General features: G+C 37.5%; 1 protein-coding gene across 3 annotated transcripts in view; it reads right to left on the bottom strand.

The window, feature by feature from the left end:
• Positions 1–19347, bottom strand: part of pvalb6 (parvalbumin 6) — a 65631-nt gene that overhangs the window by 44288 nt on the left and 1996 nt on the right. The window lies entirely within an intron of this gene.

The raw sequence follows: 19347 nt of genomic DNA, 5'->3' as shown, positions 1-19347 counted from the left end.
TAGAGAAAACTGGCCAATGGAGACAGCGACCCTTGTTCATCAAAGTCTAATCCGAAAGAAATCTGAGTCTGATTCATTAAAGTGTCACTGGCTTCCTGTACCTGTGTCACTGTCTTCCCCACATCAGAATTAATTTACTGATGCTTGCCTACAAAAGCAAAAAACAGACCATCGGCACTTTATCACACCTCGCTCTACACCACATTTCCTTCAAACATCTGGTACGGCTCGACTAATCCCACCATCCCTCAAGAAACAAGGAAGAATTTGCAGCAGCGAGACTTTTCTCTGTCCTGGCACTCAGGTGGTGGAATAAACCTCCCCTGGCTGTCTGAACAGCTGAGTCACTGGCTGTCTTCATATAATACTAAACACCTACCCCTACAGTCCAAGCTGGAGACCCTGGAGCTGTAAGGCAGCTATGCAACCGTGACGCCCTAGATATATATTATATTATATTTCATGCTACTCCTGAGAAACCATTGATCCTGCCCCCTTCTGCTTTCCAGACCTGCCTGATCCATACTGATGCCCTACTTCAGGTTGGAGTTCTCACTTGGAAATCATTCGCTGCTGCTGAGGATGGTCCCACAAATCATTAAGATTACTGTGGACGGTACTACTTAAAAACCATGAACATGGCTTTGGACCACAATTCAACTGAACAGCTATGCTCCGATGGCTTCGGACTACAATTGCTATTATAGCTTTAGGACTGCATTTGCCACAAACAGTTTTGCACTCAAGACTCCATCAGTGAACAGTGGATAAGTTCAACAATAAAGACTTCATGTGAAAATTATAATGAATTTCCTGGTTACACAACTGCTCTTTTTGTCCATGTAGTACACAGTTAGAGAAGTTACAATTATTTATAATTGTACTACCGGGTATCACCCAGATGAGGATGGGTTTCCTTTTGAGTCTGGTTCCTCTCTAGGTTTCTTCCTCATATCGTCTCAGGGAGTTTAAAATTTCTGTCCTGAATGTATTTATTTCTTTAAAGCTGCTGTGTGACGGTATCCATTATTAAAAGCGCTATACAAATAAAACTGAATTGAATTGAATTATTTTCACACCTTTTGCTCTTGTTTATTATAAGTTCCTATCTCACGTAATTTGTAAGATTGAATGTTATATAGACTTTTCAACTTTAGGTTTGACAAGCCCACATGAACACTGCAGAGGCTGAAGTCATCTTCCAGTGTTTGAACAGTGGTACTTCAGTAAGTAATTTATTTGGATAAAAGCGTCTGCTAAATGAATAAATGTAAATGTAAATGTGGATGTAGAGCATGTGCAGAGCTGTGCTAATCCCCAAGATCAACCAAATTACTGTGAATTTACTATTCCCTTTACTGGCTTGGAAAACAGTTTTTTATGGTCCCTCTAACTAAACTGATAAAATGATGCAACAAAACAAGCTGTGATTTCCAAATTGAGTCACAGAATTTGCTTGTTTCCAAATTCACTTAAATTCAGTACTGCAATATTTCACGTACTGTAAATGTAGCCTATTTTTTTAAATGAATATTGATTTTTTTTTACAGTAAATAATAACTTAATTTAGGTTCCTGCTTAAGCTAGAAACTTTAAAAGCACAACGACTGGAAGGAAATATTGATCATAAAATTGCCACATTGCCTTGCTACTTTCTTTCCCCCAGAGCCTATAGGGGATGTTCTATGAACAGTGCATGCCTGAGTGTGTGTGTGTGTGTGTGTGTGTGTGTGTGTGTGTGCGTCTGCATGTGTGTATGTGTATTTTCTAAATGTCCATGAAGTGTAAGGACTCCCAGAGTGCTGATGAGGAAAAGCTTTTAGGCACAGGTCCCAAAGCAGTTGGCCACTAACGAAGCTCAACCTTCCAGTGGGGCAGAGACTGCAGCACAACCGGAGCTTACAGAAAATGCACATAATGTACTGTTGCACTGTACTGTACAAGTACAAAAGTACATCTGCTGGATGTAAGAACTTTGGAATTTGTCTCTGGTGGAAAAATGACATTGCAAGAGATTTTAGGAATTCAGCATATTTCTAATCAGGGGGCAGTGGTGGCTTGACAGTTAAGGCTCTGGATTACTGATTGGAAGGTCGGGGGTTCAAGCCCCAGCACTGCCAAGCTGCCACTGTTAGGCCCTTGAGCAAGGCCCTTAACCCTCTCTGCTCCATGGGTGCTGTATCATGGCTGACCCTGCGCTCCGACCCCATCTTCCTAACATGCTGGTGTATGCAAAGAAAAGAATTTCACTGTGCTGTAATGTATATGTGATTAATAAAGGCTCATTGTCATTATAACCCGTCCCGCTACCTGCATATTTTTGGACAGTGGGTAGAAACCAGAGAACCCCGAGGAAACCCATGTGAACATGGGAAGGACATGCAAAACTACACACAGACAGCAACCCGAGCTTAGGATCGAACATGGGTCCTGCACTGTGCCACCCCTCCAGAAGTATTATAAAACTACGGTACATTCATAGCAGTGTTAGGAAGTAGTTATCTAACAATAGCTACACTATTTTAAAAATACTGTAACTTTCCTAGCACTGAGTTACTGTTTTTCAAAGGAGTAGCAATGTAGCACGACTAATCGCTCCTTTTGTTTTGTCGAATTATAACGGTGCTCTTCATTGTATGCCTGCTTGCTTCACAGGAATTAAGAGCCTCATTGTAGCTCACATTGACAGGAAGAGACCATCTGATGGACACATAAAGTGGCCAACCACAGTTTGTTATGTGATGTAAATGGTGGGTAAATGATAATACCGTAATAAATTAATACTGGAATTTATTTTCTGATACAGAGGATATTAGTAGCGTTTTGTTGTTAATAGGCAACACAACACAATGTTTACATTTACTTACAAATAAAATCAAATAATTCAATAAGTTTATCAGTGCATGCAGGGGGATTTATTTTATGTTCTGAATACAACAGTCTGATTGTTTTTCTCAAACAGTTAGTTTAACGGAGTAGCAAGAGAAAAATATCCTATCTTAACTTATTATTTACTATTATTTCCATGATTAATTAATAAATCATTAAAATGATTCAATTATTTAAAAAATAATAATCATTTATCATTGCATGTATTATTATGGGCCTAATGGAAGTATCAGTTGTTGAAGTTCAACACACTCATCCTTATTATCCATGATAAAGAGGGACATGGCGAATGATTTCGAAAATGAGAAAACCAATTGCCCGTGACTCTATTTGTTGAAGTTCATGTGCCTTAAGGAATGGAATAAAAAATATATCTTAAACCTTTATATTTAATCATTGCAAAGCAAAGATTCAAATACTGTCGACGTCCAAGAGGTCAAGCACAAATTTAAGGGCTCATATAGAGGTGAATGTGCTTTTAAATTCAAGTAGTCTAATGTTCACATTATTTAAAATTAGTAGGCTATATTTCTGGATTTAATTACATTATTATTATTATTATTATTATTAGTAGTAGTAGTAGTAGTAGTAGTAATAAACAGTTTGAGTATTAATTGTATCTTTGGATGGTCTATAAATAAAATGACTATATATTCATAATTGTTCTGAATTATCTTTAAATTGTATTTATTCCTTTATGCACAATTTTACACAGTTATTCGTAAGCTGATTCACAAACATGACATACTAAAAATGTTGCCCATTTAAGTAGCTTCAATGTACTTTAAAACGATAGCTTGACTGTAGCATAATTACTTCAAAAATATGAGTAGCTTGTATCTTGGAAAGCTACAGTTTCAAAGTATCTTTCCCAACACTGTTTCACAGGTACTGAATATCAGATGGAAGAACAAAACTTACCTATCTGAATCGGAGATTGCTCCAATGCAACACGGACAAACACAGAGCATTAAATATATACCAATGACGAACAGGCACCTCGGATGATTCACTCTAGCAGGATACTGAGTTTGAAATAGAGAGAAACTCTGTAAGACAATACCCCATGTTAGTCACTGGCCGGCCATAACTTCACTTGCTAAACAATGTCATAACTGGGTAAGAACTCCACAACAATGCTAAAACAGCTGACTATCATCTATTGTTCAAATGAAAGGGCACATCTCAGATATCATCTCAAATGAAAGGGCACATGTGAACAAACACATAATGTGCATGGTGCAGACCAGCCATGACCTGAACCTTTAATCAGGGCCCATGAGCTCTGGGGAGAAGTCTAGGTGCAAGATAAGAACTGAGTCTTGACATATACATACCCTGATACACACTCATTGAATAATATATAACCTTGAGTCAGTGCATCTGCTTTTATCCAACACTGAAATACACTGCATAAGTCTGAGTTTGTGTAATCTGAAAAACTGTAGCATATTGTGTAACACTCTGAGCACATATATGGTACTTTAACTGTATTAGAGAGTGGAAGACAGAGTAAAGGGGGAGGGGACGAAGGGCAATGAGAACATTTACACCTGAACAGTTAACCTCACCAAGTAATCTTCATGTAATCATGGATGCTAAATAGAGTAGTCATGTAAGGCCACAAGGCACACGGAGAACAGGGATCACTCCTTCAAATCTGTTTAGAAAGAAAAGTATTTTCACTCAACTATTGCAATAAATTTAGACAAAACTTAGGCATCTTCTCCTGGTCTTCCCACCAAATTAGACAATAAATAAATGCTGTCCTTTTCAGCAAGAAAAAAAAAAGCTAAGCCATCAGCATGCCTGAATCCATCCATTTTCTGTGCTGCTTATCCTACACAGGATAATGGGGGAGCCTGAAGCCTGACTTGAGGTGGTGGACACCCTGAACAGGGGGCCAGCCCATTGCAGACTATGGACAATTTGGAAATGCCAGTCAACCTACAATGCATACCTTTGGACTGGGGGAGGAAACCAGAGTACAGCAAATGGAGAGGCAGGATTTGAACCCCCAAGCCAGGTGGTGTAAGCTGGAAAGCTGTTCCATAACTATGGGGCTTTGTAAGAGAAAGTTCTTCCCCCTGCTGTAGCCTTCACTATTCAAGGTACCAACAAATAGCCTGGATCCTTAGATTGAAGTAGGTGTGGCGGATCATAAAAGACCAAAAGTTCACTCAGGTACTGTGGAGCAAGACCATTTAGTGCTTTATAGGTCAATAGTAGTATTTTATAATCAATGCGAAATTTTACTGGGAGGCAGTGCAGCATGGAGAAGATCAGGGTGATGTGGTCATATCTTCTGGTTCTAGTAAGGACTCTTGCAGCTGCATTCTGGACTAACTGGATTTTGTTTATGCTCCTACTGGAACATCCAGACAGTAAGGCATTACAGTAATCTAGTCTAGAGGTGACGAAAGCATGAACTAATATTTGTGCATCATGTAGTGACATTATATTTCTTATATTAGCAATATTTCTGAGATGAAAGAAGGTTATCCTAGTATTATTATCTACATGAGCTTCAAATGATAGACTGGAGTCAACAATCACACCAAGGTCTTTAACTGCTTTACATGACGATACAGAAAGGCCATCTAGAGTTACTATGTAATCAGAAAGCTTACTTCTGGTTGCATGTGGTCCTAGTAGAAGTACTTCTGTCTTGTCAGAATTAAGTAGAAGGAAATTAATAAGCATCCAGTATCTAATGTCCTTTACACATTCCTCAACTATATTAAGCTGCTGTCTGTCGTCTGACTTTGCTGAAGCATACAGCTGTGTGTCATAGGCATAACAGTGGAAGCTAAATCCATGTTTACGATTAATTTGACCCAGAGGTAGCATATTATAGCATACAAAATTAGTGGGCCCAAAACAGAATCTTGAGGAACACCAAACTTTACCTCAGTAGGCGTGGAGAAGTCGCAGTTTACATCTACGAACTGATACCGATCGGTCAAATGAGACCTGAGCCAGGAGAGGACTGTTCCCTTAATGCCAACAACATTTTCTAGTCTATCAAGGAGAATAGTATGATCAATGCTATCAAAGCTGCATTAAGGTCAAGTAACACAAGCAAGGAGACACAACCCTGATCAGAGGCCAGTAGAAGGTCATTTACCACTTTAACCACCACTGTCTCTGTGCTATGATGAGGCCTAAATCCTGACTGATGGATTTCATGAATATTATTCCTATGTAGGTACGAGCATAGCTGCTGTGTACACTCTTTTGTAAGATCTTAGAGATTTAGGGGAGATTTGATATTGGCCTATAATTGGACAATTGAAAGGTGTCAAGGTCAGGTTTTTTAATCAGTTGTTTGATAACTGCTAGTTTAAATGATTTAGGTACATAGCCAGTGCTAAGCGGAAAAAACGCAGCCTGGGAATTTGCTGTCAAGTGGCCCCAGTTTGATTCACCAAATACGAACTGACACAACATGTTTCTCCATCAACGAATCATTAATTAAAATGACTCTCGGATTGCACCAGCCGCGTCACTGCAGCTAAGATGACCCATTGAATATCTGTATATAGACTATATAAAGCCGGGGTTGGGAAAAAAGGTCGGCTCTCACAAGAGCGGCCCACTGGGAAAATACCCAAAAGTCCCAATGGCCACGCCTGCTGTGAGCAGACAGTGCTAATGAATTGGGGAAAATAGTGACCAAAAATGTAAAAAAAACAAAGTCGCTTGTCAGATTTTCCTAACAAGCAACCATTTTTTAAAACAAGCCCAAATAACCACAACACATGACCCATGATTTTTTTCAAGCGATTTCTGGTCATGTCGACTGCAGCAGGTAAAACAAGAGCCTCTGTATTTGTTTGGGCCTTTTTGCATTTCACAATATGATTGTTTGTACAATGCACAATATATTTTTTTTTGATGTGTCCAGATGTACTTTCTTTTGAAAAACAAAACAGATTTGTTTTCATGGCTTGAGAATTTTGTCTCTAAATACCTTTTGAATTTTGATGGTTTCAAACACAGTGTGGTCTGCACAAACCAGGTTTGTCTTCTGTACAAGTACAACAATATTTATCGTAATCCAGGCCTTATTTTCATTTACCTTACACAGTTTTTCCCCATTCTTTGTAAGGAATCTATCAATATTGTCACCAACTGCTTACAGATGAATGAATGCCAATTTTCTTCCCAACAGTCTGTGACTCAATCATAAAAGAGCCCACCAGTTGAGAAACACTGGTCAAGAGTGCATGAGGAAGCAGGTTGGATTGGTCAGAATTCCTTCAGTAGAAGATGGAAGTGGGATTAGAGAAACAGTCCCACACACATATTTAATCTCAGCCTCAACACTCAATGCTCAAGCAGTGTATGGTGTTTTTTGTGCGTTAGGCTGGTCACAAGCTTCACAAACTTGAAAAGGTTGTGAGTTGAGTGGCTTTTTTCCACTAACTTGTATATACACTACCAACTTTACAGGATGAGAAAGTAAACCTTTGAAAACGGTGGCGCACTGAGCTTTTTGAATTTTTTATTTTTTTTAAATTGATCATTTCTGGGCCAGAAAAAAAGTAAAATGCAAGCCTACAATAAAAACACTAGCCAAATCCATTGCATAATACAGTGGCAAGAAAAAGTATGTGAACCTTTTGGAATTTCATTGTTTTCTGCATAAATTTGTCATAAAATATGATCCGAACTTCATGTAAGTCAAGGGTATTGACAAATATAATGTGCCTAAAATAATAACACAAAATAAATTTTAATCTTTCATGTCTTTATTGAACACACTCATTCAACATTCAAAATGGCAGTGGAAAAAGTAAGCGAACTCTTAGAATTAATAACTGGTTGACCCCCCCCCCTTGGCAGCAATAACCTCAACCAGGCACTTCCTGTAGCTGTGGATCAGATCTGCACATCGTTCAGGAGGAATTTTAGCCCATTCTTCCTGGCAGAACTGCTCTAGCTCTGTCAAATTCTTTGGATGTCTCATGTGTATGGCTCTCTTCAAGTCATTCCATAGCATCCCCATTGGATTGAGGTCTGGCCTCTGACTTGGCCACTCCAAAAGGCCAATTTTGTTTTTCTGAAGCCATTCTGTTGTGGACTTGCTCCAGTGTTTTGGGCAATTGTCCTGTTCCATCACCCAACTTCTACACAGTTTCAGCTGACATACAGACATTCTCACATTATCCTGAAGAATTGTCTGATATACTTGGGAATTCATCTTCCCCTCAATGATTGCAAGCTGGCCAGGCCCTGATGCAGCAAAGCAGGCCCAAATCATGATGTTTCCTTCACCATACTTTATGGTTGGAATGATACGTCAGATGTAGTGCTGTGTGGTTTTTACAAATAGTTCAATCTTGGTTTCATCAGTCCACAAAACATTTTGCCAATTCCAGCTGTGAAGTGTCAATGTGCTCTTTTGCAAAATTCAGTCGTGCAGCAGTGTTCTTTCTAGTAAGCAGTGGCTTCCTTCATGGTGTCCTGCTGTACATACCCTGCTTGTTCAATGCTTTACGTATTGTAGACTCATGAACAGAGATGTTAGCCAGTTCCAATGATGCCTTCAAATCTTTGGCTGTCATTCGGGGTTTTTTCTTTACCTCAATGATGAGTCTTTGTTGGTGTCATTTTGACTGGGCACCCACTTCTTGGTAGAGTAGCAAGAGTCCCATGTGTCTCCATTTGTAAAATGTTTGCCTAACTGTAGACTGGTGAATTTCTAAAGTCTTTGAAATCACTTTGTAACCCTTGCCAGTTTTATGTAAATCAACAATTCTTGATCATAGATCCTCTGAAAGCTCTTTTTGGCAAGGCATGGCTCACAAAAGCATGTGCCTCTTGCGCAGAGCAAACTCCAAAAGTTTGAGGGTTTTTTATCAGCAAAGTAGCGGTAGTCCACACCTCCAAACTCATTTTCTTAACGAGACTCCAGGTGTGCTAAAACCTGACTCCAATTAGCTTTTTTTGAGGTCATTAAATCAAGGGTTCACATACTTTTTCCACAAGCACTATGAGGTTTTTTTTGGTTGTTCTCAATAAAGACATGAAAGATCAGAAATTTGTTCTGTGTTATTATTTTATGCACATTATATTTGTCAATACCCTTGACTTAGATGAAGATCAGATCACATTTTATGACAAATTTATGCAGAAAACCATGAAATTCCAAAAGGTTCACATAATTTTTCTTGCCACTGTATACTGCAATTCACAGTTTTAAGAGGGTATAGCTGAAATAATGCTATGACTGAATCTTTAGACTTTCTTAAACAAGTTGCACATTTAAGCTTTAAAAGAATCCAAACCTTATCACTGAGAAGCAATCATTTTCCAGCACAATTCGATCAATACTTTTCATATACTGTGCATCGCTGCATGTTTTTGTGTGGAGGTTTGACTTTGACTTGTGGAGGTGGATCAGGCTTCATTCTCACTAGATAATGTAACATTTATATGCACAGCACTCCCCTCCTCTCTTTCTCTTTTTCAGAAACTCTTTGGTCAAAAACCTTTAGGTTGATTTGTGCATCTATGTTTGTGTAGGCTTTGATGGGGTTTGTAAGTGTAGGAGATTTGTGTGTGTGTGTGTGTGTGTGTGTGTGTGTGTGTGTGTGTGTGAGTGTGTGTGTGTGTGTGTGTATTCTATGCTGTTACATCACCATGCTCTCTCTTAAGCATGCTGGGCGACAGAGGCTCACTGCTTTAAAGCTACTGCAGATAACAGCACTCCTGCATAACTTCAGAGCAGAACAGAAACCAGGCTGAGACCATATATTCAAACTCAGAAACATGGTTTAGCAAATTCATGCATGATGTAGTATGCAAATAATTAATCTGCACTTTAGGTTAGTGCAAATTCAGTGACATTACAGATGGTATGCGCATATGAAAATAATACAATACAAATCTAGGGTGGCATGTTGGCACAGTGAGTAGCACTGTTGCCTCACAGCGCCAGGGTTCCTGGTTCAATCCTGAGCTCAGGTTATTCTGCCTGTGTTTGCATGGGTTTCATCCAGGTTCTCCAGATTCCTTCAACTGTCAGAAAACAGGCAGATAGGTGGGTTGACTGCTCTAAATTGCTCCGAGGGGTGAAGTCGCCCAGTGTTACCAGGTTTGGCTCTGGATCCATTGTGACTCTGACCAGGATTTAGCTGAATCAGTGAAATGTTAATGTTGTATTAAGACATACAATAAAACAAAACAAAAACTCAATATACATGTACAACCTGAAGTTCAGTTTAATATAAGTATGTAGGTAATTACATAGAAAAATAGATTGATTTAAAAATAAATAGATAATACAGATCCTTTCAGTAAATGTGCTGGGGATACCTTATCCTGGAGATGAAATGGATTATTTTTGTAGCTGGTAATAACTAAAAAACAGTATATTAAAGCAATAATCCACCAGTGGGTGTGGGTTCAAGGGGTCATCTCATGATTTTTAAATGTTTTCAAAAGTTAATTACTTTGTTTACTGGGTGTAATAGAATAGGTTAACATGCTTTAATGTTTAAAAAACGGATTGCAGTACCTCTATTCCCAGGCTGCCTGAAACGCTCCAGAGTCCTCTGATCGGCCAGCTGACCTGTTGCATTGTGACTGGCCAAAAACATCATGCGTGTGTCAGAAGTGTAATGCCCCTTGAGTTAGCTTCATCCTTCAAGGCTTCTAAAGCAATTCTAAGCTCCTAAGCAACATATCATCGGTTTTACCGTATCCGTTTGAGTCAGATTCAGAAAATGCGGATGATCAAGCGGAACCAACTTTGCAAACACAACTTGAGCAGAACGTTTCAAAGTGGTAAGTTTTTATTTTGTAACTCTCTTACCTTTCAGATACGGCGTAAATTCTGACGCCCTGCCAGCGGGCCAGCGCATTAAGTGCAAAACTATCCGATAGTTCACGCTCTGATGTAGACGGTTTACGGAAATAATATCTAGACTTCAAATGACACGTTTTGGGCAGGTCTGGAGCAGTATTCTCTGTTAGATAAAATAAATCCATTTGGGGGAGACTATGAGCTTTGTGACTTTTCAGATCTTATACATGCAAAAACAGATACAGTACACACCCAAACAAAAGGAAAACATTAAAAATCATGATATGACTCCTTTAAAGTTTTAATCATGAGTAAGGTTGTTCTTAGGCGCAACGTGAAGCACATGAAAAAAATCAACATAGGACAGGGCGGCTGTGGCTCAGGTGGTAGAGCAGGTTGTCCACTAATCGTAGGGTTGGTGTCGGAGTGTCCGAAGTGTCCAGTGAACCCGAAGTTCCTCTGATGGCAGTCTAGCGCCTTGCATGACAGCTCTGCTACCTTTGGTGTGTGTGAATAGGTGACTGAGAAATTTTTGTATAGGATGTTGTGTGGTACCACATTGTGTGGTAACAGGTGTTAGGAAATAATTTCCATTAGGTTTGCACAAATGCCGGAAGGGTCATACTGAATGTACGTAGATTACAGTAGTTCTATCACACCTTATTTGAAGTTGTGAAATTTGTTGAGGCAATGAGCTCTTCTTAATCCACAATCTCATACAGGAAATAACTACCCATAATAATGTAATCCATTATTATCTTTACTTGATGATTATCACAGAGAGCAATTGACTACCATTCTGTAATTTAAATCATTATCTCAGGAGTATGCCACAAAAGTTTCAGGCTTAATGATGCTTACAGTGATTAGATTTGTGAATTTATATTCAGATTCATACTGTGCTTTTAAACACTCTAAAGCACTTAAGTCAATTAAACACACACAGCAATCAAAACCATGCAGTGGGCTTAAAGACATCCCTAATAAACTCAATCAATAATAAAAATGCAAATCTGTGTCTCTGAATCGGTCAATTCATCCCTCTCTCTCAACTACCGCTGTTGGATGATGAGCAGCATGTTAACTGCTGAATGTCGAGAGCTTCTGTGCACTCCTTGCTGAAAACACAGAACTCAAACCCTCCACTAACACCCTCACACACTTGTACACAACCAACTGAATTTATACACCTTCTAGCCACATGGCACAAGGTACAACCTGAATCACAACTGTACATTGCACCTGCACTGCTAAAGATGCAAGTGTGTGATTAGCACAGGAAAAGCAGCTGTGCTACTGTTCAACAGTAGATATGTTCATGTCAGAGTTTACCTGTTGAATGTGACACAAATTTTCTGTGCACTGGACATCTCGGATGTGGAACCCAGAGATAAAGTTGAATTCCAAGAAAATAAATAATTTCTCTGTCCAAGGGCTAATGCTGAGACTGGAGCTTAAATGTGACTAGCTAGCTAACAGTGCTAAGGATTGTTAGCGAACACAGCTAACAGTAGAAAACCTAGTGAAACTACACTTAAGTAATTGTACTTAAAAAAAAATTTGCTGACAAAAAGAAAAGAAAGCAAAAACAAAAAGCTGGGATTGTCCTAGCTTGGTAGTAATTCTATTAACCGCTTTCTAAGAATATTACTGGTAGCTATCACAAAGAAAAATGACTAATTGTATGAATGTAAATCTAGACTAAACTGTGACACATATTAACTTAAATGTTTTGTGGTGAGAAAAGGGGGTCTTTGGATGATTTCCTGGCCGTAAGGTCCATATTAAACAGCATCTTCTTAACTGTATTTAAATAACCTGTGTTATAGATTCAGTGAATCTGCAAACTGCAATCCAAATGAATTTCGACTGGTTTAAGAACTCAAAACATACAAATGTAAAAGCAGTATAATGTGTGTGTGCATACACATAAGAGTGGAACTCTGACACTCATTTCATATCAAAGAAATGACCCTACTTCTCATAATCAGCCACAGTGTGTCTAAATGAGTATCGTCAGTGTGAACACACAACCTTAGAGGAACTTTAACTTGACACAGGAAACCACACATATGCGCAAGCATGTCTGAGGATGTGTGTGGGCATTCAGGTTCAAGAAGGAGAAGTAATGTAGATATACATACATGTCACTACCGAAACAGTGTTTGTTTTAGTTCATTGGCTGAGACTTCACCACATGTTTCGGTTGTGCCTGTTTTGGTAGTAACTATTTTAGATACTTTTGAGCTTGGCTCAAAGATGCTAATCAGTACATGGTTGGCTAGCACAGTTCTGCACAGTTGTACGCACATAAAAACAACATTATCTGGAATAACACCCAAAAAAGTCTGCTTAATTGCAGAAACAGGTTTTTGGTAGTGACGTTCCTTAAAGTTACACACTTGTTCTTTTTTTTTCAGAATTTTGAACACATTTACCTCAAAATGATGGGACCGATCTACTCACCATGTACAGTAGCTATGAGAGAGAGGGACACAGGAATATTTCCTGATCAAAAATGTAGGGGTGGGGTTAAAAATCAATCTCAGCCAATGGACTAAAACAAACACTGTTTCGGTAGTGACATGAACATGCGGGACACTTTTTTTTTTTTTACATAAAGTTTCATGATTTACAAAGAAAACATAAAATTATTTTTTTTGAACTTCACTTCACAAAAAGATCTTTTTTTAAGTAAGGGAATAAAATGCAAAAATTATTTCAATATAATTTTCATAAATTGAAATTTAAGGGTTAGGGGTTAGGACAGCCACCTCCCCATTGATCATTACTCAATAAATGATGAGTTTATATATATTAAGCTTACTGATATTTTAAATATTATTTTGGTTTCAATAGATCATAGAAGGACCTTAGTAAACATCTAAGTTTTGTATACTTTAAATACTATTTAAATGTGTTTTTTGGTTGTGGGACAGCAGTTTGCACAAATTCTGTAGAATGGCCCATATATATTACTCTGTATATGATATATAACCTACTTTATGAATAACCTTATGTTCTATAATTTAAAACAGTGTCAAAACAATGCCATATTTCATCAAATGTTTATTACTATAACGTAAAGCTTTAGCTGGCCACAAGATGGTGATGCTGAGGAGAACATTCTCAAAGAAATGGCATGTTTTGTTAAAAAAAAAACAAAAAAAAAACAAACAAAAAAAACATACAGTGCCCTCCACTAATATTGGCACCCTTGGGAAATATGAGCAAAGAAGGCTGTGAAAAAAATTCTTTATTGTTTGACCTTTTGATCTTTTAACCTTTTGATATTTTTTTGAAATTCACACTTTTAATTATAATTTTTATAACTTTTAATTATAGCCCTGTGAAAGAGGAAGTTATGGTTGAACAATTTCTGTTCCTAGTCACCCAAGTGTACTAAAAAAATAATGCAAAATCGCAATAGGAATATACTTCACATAATTTTTTTCTCATATGAATTCATAGGGGTGCCAATATTAGTGGAGGACACGGTATGCTGTGGCAGTCACAGTCACCGGATCTCTAGACAGCTCTGTATTGCCATCATTAAAACATCAACTGAGGCAATATTCTTCGGAGGAATGGTGTTAGTCCCTCCAGTACAGTTTCATAGACTGCTTTATATATTTGTCAAGGCAGATTAAAGCTGATGGCTCATGGTGGCCCAACACCTTTCTAATACACTTTAAGTCCTTTTAATGAACTTTTTCTTTCAATCGGTCACCCATCTTTGGGAAATATAGAAATGAGAAAAATCTGTAACATTGTATGTGAAGTACTCAGACAAACGTAGATCTCTAGATGTTTAGTTCCTCTCATTGTTCCTTCCTTAATTTTATTCTGAGGACTTAATTTCTTAGTCATAATGTAGTTTGGTTTTCTCTCATCCAGATCTCCATAAAACTTCCTCACAATGCTCTATGTTTTAGTCCACTTGTGTAGCACAAATTATATCGACATGCCATACTTTGTGGACTAAAAAACAATACAGATTAATGTGCTTTTCAGCTGCAGCATGCTGTGAAATTCAGAATGTCCTTCTTATTTATTCTCAGATGAAAGTGAAATATGAAAGTAACTTTATCTATCTAAAAAAACTTATCCTACTGCTTAAACCAAAAAGATTGATTTACACAACTTTAAAGTTGAATAAAATGTAGCTAATAAATGGATGTGTTGTATAAACCTGCATTCATATAGATTAAAAATGAACCAAGTGAGGAGACGGTTTGTACTTTTTTTGGGTTTTCAGATTGATTTACATGAACAGGAACGAAGAGTTCTCTTTACAACATCAAAATTAATAATACTGAAAACACACACACACACAAACACACACACACACACACACACACACACACACACACACACACACACACACACACACACACACACACATACACATCTACAGGTTTAAGCTATTACTTGACTCCAGTAACTTTAAAAAAAATCAATTAAAAAAAAAAAAATATTCACTGCATATAACAAAGTTTACTCTAAAATCATTATATATTTTTTGTCACTTGCACAGTTACACTGGGTACACTGGGCATTGAAATGCTTGTGACGAGGCTCAGATTTAAATATTGACAGTACAAACACTTTATGACAATTTTTGGGTCACATTACGATCGAATTAACAAATACTGTATGAATATTCAAAACTGAACTCATTTCCAGTCAACAGCATGGAATACAAGCTCAGGAGAGACAGGAACCCTTAGCTGTAAAGATTGCAACTTGATTAGATGCTATTACCATTCAAATATTAAGCTAAACAATGAACTATTTACTACAGATATTAAAAACAAAGAACCACTATGATACTCTCATATGTATGAATCAGATCACATGTTTAGAAGGAAGTGCTGAAAGAAGGGGAATCCAGAGTTCAGATCATTAACGAGTAAGGCAAAATACTTTCCGAGTGAATACTGAATTGGACGTATTGAATTTAAGTGACTCATTGAGATCCTCTGTGTGATATACTTTATTAGGTATGCTAACACTCAAGGGAATTTTATTAGGTAGACCAACATGTTGGAACTTGTAAGTACACTTTGTAAGTAAGTGTTCCTCTGCAGCTTGCATACCCCGTCCACCTTGTCCATCAACGTCTTACCACGAATGTCTTCTTCATAGGTTTATTTATTTATTTATATTTTTTCAACACTTAAATACACCACACCAAGTATGCTGTTTGCTAACGACGGCTCCCTTTCACTATTTACCACTCTGCAATACAGAATATAATTTAAGCATTTCTTATTTGTTTTGGCATAGTGTCAAGTGATATCTACAACCTCCACTGTGCTCATTCTACCTCTAGAGCTTTAAAGATGACTTTTTTTTTTTTTTTTGGTTTGCCAGAACACTGAGACAGGTCTGTAGATTTTAAACTGTTTAAATAACTTTTCAGTTCAATAATTGCTTTTGGTTTTAAACTATTTATTATTAAACTGTATTATTAACTGTATACTGTATGTGCAGTAAATTCATTTATACCATGGTGTATCTGAATACTCGAATACTTCTGATTCCCTGGAAGGTGTGTGTTCAATCCGTTGAATGCCCAGGCAGTTCCAGTCATGTTAATCACTGTTCTAAATGAATGCTCTGCCTATAAACAACTGCAAACATAATAACATAAAGTTACAGTTGCATGCAGTAGTTAAACTCGTAGCTTTATTATTAGCAGAGACGATTCACAGACACAGGTAATTCACACACGCACATCTCTCTCTCTCTCATAACTATTTATTGTAATTAATTCAGATAAATGTAATCTTATCACGGGCAGCATTCTGTATCTAACGTGTCAAATGACCTACTACTGGCCTCTGATCAGGTTTTTGTCTCCTTGCTTGTGTTGCTTCACCTTAGTGTGAAAACTAGAAAACGGCCCTCTCCTGTCTCAGGTCTTATTTGACCGATTGTTATCAGTTCGTAGATGTAAATTGCGACTTCTCTACGCATACCGAGGTAAAATTTGGTGTTCCCCAAGGTTTTGATATAACCCTCAATTCATATGAGTTTCTATTTTTCTGTAAAGCTGCTTTGGGACAATGTCCATTGTTAAAAGTGCTATACAAATAACCGGAATAAAATTAAATTGAATATAAAATAAGTAATAGGTAATGCTGGCAAGTCACCATGGTACTGTATAAGTGGAATAATCCATGGCTAGGTGTATGTTACATGATTTTAATGCACTGTGCTTCATGTCGGTAGTTCTTGCCTCCATGTCATACATTAAAATAGTGTAAAGCACACCTAGCCATGGATTATCCCTTACATGTAAACATCAACTTCAATGTTTATATTTGCCATTATTTTTTAGATCAAGCCATTTTTAAGATAATGAAAAACATATATTCAATCATGTTTAAACTTATGGCGAGTGTTATAGACCCTACTGTGTGATATCAACATTATTATTTTGAATTGAAAAGAACTTTAATAGTATAATTAAGATTACTGTGGCAGCAGGGGTATGGACAATGAATGCAAGGAAGAGACACAGAGAATGAGCAGATAATGAGTGAGTGTTTACACCTGTGTGTGATTAAGCTTATTTACATCATTTTTAAGAATGAGAGGCACTGAAAACTGTCACTTCAAGCTCTGTGCTTTTAAGCCTGGTCTATGCCAACATAAAATACTTCACTCAAACTGACATTACTGATTAACTGCACACAGCGTCATGCTGCTCAACGTTGTACGATTTAAGGAATCATTTGGGGATATGCCACCTCTCTCTCCATTCACTAAACAGCAGGAGCAAAGTGTATCTGAGAAATGTTCCTATGTATGTTTTACTTTGCTTACTTTGTATTTAGGAACTCTTCAATGGTCACTGATGACTTCCTGTATAACTGGGGTATAATTATGACATGACAAGTCAAATTTATTAGTAATGAATTTAGAAGTGTATCAAATAAATGAGTAATTAATCAACACGGGGAAGATTAAAGAATACACACATGAAATGGGATTTTAAAAAAATTATTACTTTTTGATATAAAATGTTGACCTTCATAAATCAGGCAATGCCTATGAATCATAGCCACAGTTAGGGCAGTAATTAAGAAGATTAAAACATGCAGCGCTGTTAATGAACTTGCCTGGAAGAGCACACAAGTGTATGTTATCTGCACACACAGTGAAGATGACTGTTAGAGAAGTAAAAACCTGTTAAAGGGTCACAGTTTTAGATTTTTGCTGGAAGATTTTTTTAAATGAAAATCTGGCTGCTTTTTCCAAAACCTTCAACTGGGTCATTATCAGTGTTCAAACTGAGGGAGGGCTGGGGGAGAATCCCATACCCCTCATAAGCATTAAGGGACCCCCCTTAAGGTCCCAAGATAATTTATTGGGGGGGGGGGTCCCCTTGGTGTTTCCTTGAAAATAGAATACTAGAAACATAAACATTTTTTGTTAATTGTCCCAGTTTCATAAGTAATCCAAAGTAGTTGTCTTTTTTTTTCTTCTGAAAACTTTAAACACACGCTAGTGCACCAGATGAGTGGATCCTTATTTTCCAAATGAGCCAAAATAAGTGGATCGTCAATAAGAGTGTGGGCGGGGAGGGGTGGGGGGTGTCGTAGTGTTTAAACCCATCCTCATGGTTGGGTAATTATTCCAGAGTTCACTGTATGAATATAAAATTCAGTTATAGTACGCAATAAAAGGCAAAATATATACTGCATCATGGACTTTTTTTCCTCATGAGCGATTGCTCTCAAGATGTCTGTGCACAGTCCTGATATTAAAGTGAATAAAGACCATTACAGCAAGATGAATCCACCTGAGAATGAGACGATTACCGCTATCTTTCCCTGCTTCCAGTGAAAATCCCCAAAAGGCTTCAATATAAAACATGGCAGGATTTTAGTTCTTTAAAAAAAATAATTGCTTTATCAATTACCAGAAAAAAACGACTGTTTTACAGATTAGCACATTAAAACTGTAACCACTGACTTTCAGTTAGAACAGAACAGTCTTAGTATTTGTGATCTCTAGCCATCATTAGTGTATGAAATCTCAGATTTTAAAAAAACAGTGTAAAAAATTCAAAGACCTTTTCCAACAAAACAGCTTTCATTACATATAGTTTTACAGTAGATACCAAACAATTTACACTATATTAATCATAGACATTAGGTATATGGTCAAAATCAAGCGCACGCCTTGTTCAGAGAGCATTCCTCTTAAACACTGCAGTGTTCGAAGCTGTCATTTAGACATCCAAACATCCTTGTGTAGTGGCGTTCATTCCGATCTGGTTAATGTAAAGATGACTAAGAAGAACAAAAGACTTAGATATTTAACAGCGATTAAACCCACTCAAGATTGTATCTGTTCTTTCATAGATTCTGAAACTAGCCCGTAAAAGCGATGCAGATAAGGCGAGATATTGTTTTGCTATGAGATGAACAGCCCTATGTAATACACACAACGCAACTATTTCACAAACATGCAGGCCATCAACGAGGAAGTATCAACAGTATATATGAGTTGGCGATACATGTAGGTTTTGCAATTAATTCAATGGGTTTCTTTTTACAAGTTTTTGAATATAAAAAGAATGTGGTTACAAATTCATTAGGTTACAAAAAGGGCTTTGATTTCAGATGAAG

Source organism: Ictalurus punctatus, chromosome 2, assembly GCF_001660625.3.
Source record: "Ictalurus punctatus breed USDA103 chromosome 2, Coco_2.0, whole genome shotgun sequence".
NCBI lineage: Eukaryota > Metazoa > Chordata > Actinopteri > Siluriformes > Ictaluridae > Ictalurus > Ictalurus punctatus.
This window is presented reverse-complemented; position numbering and strand designations above follow the sequence as displayed.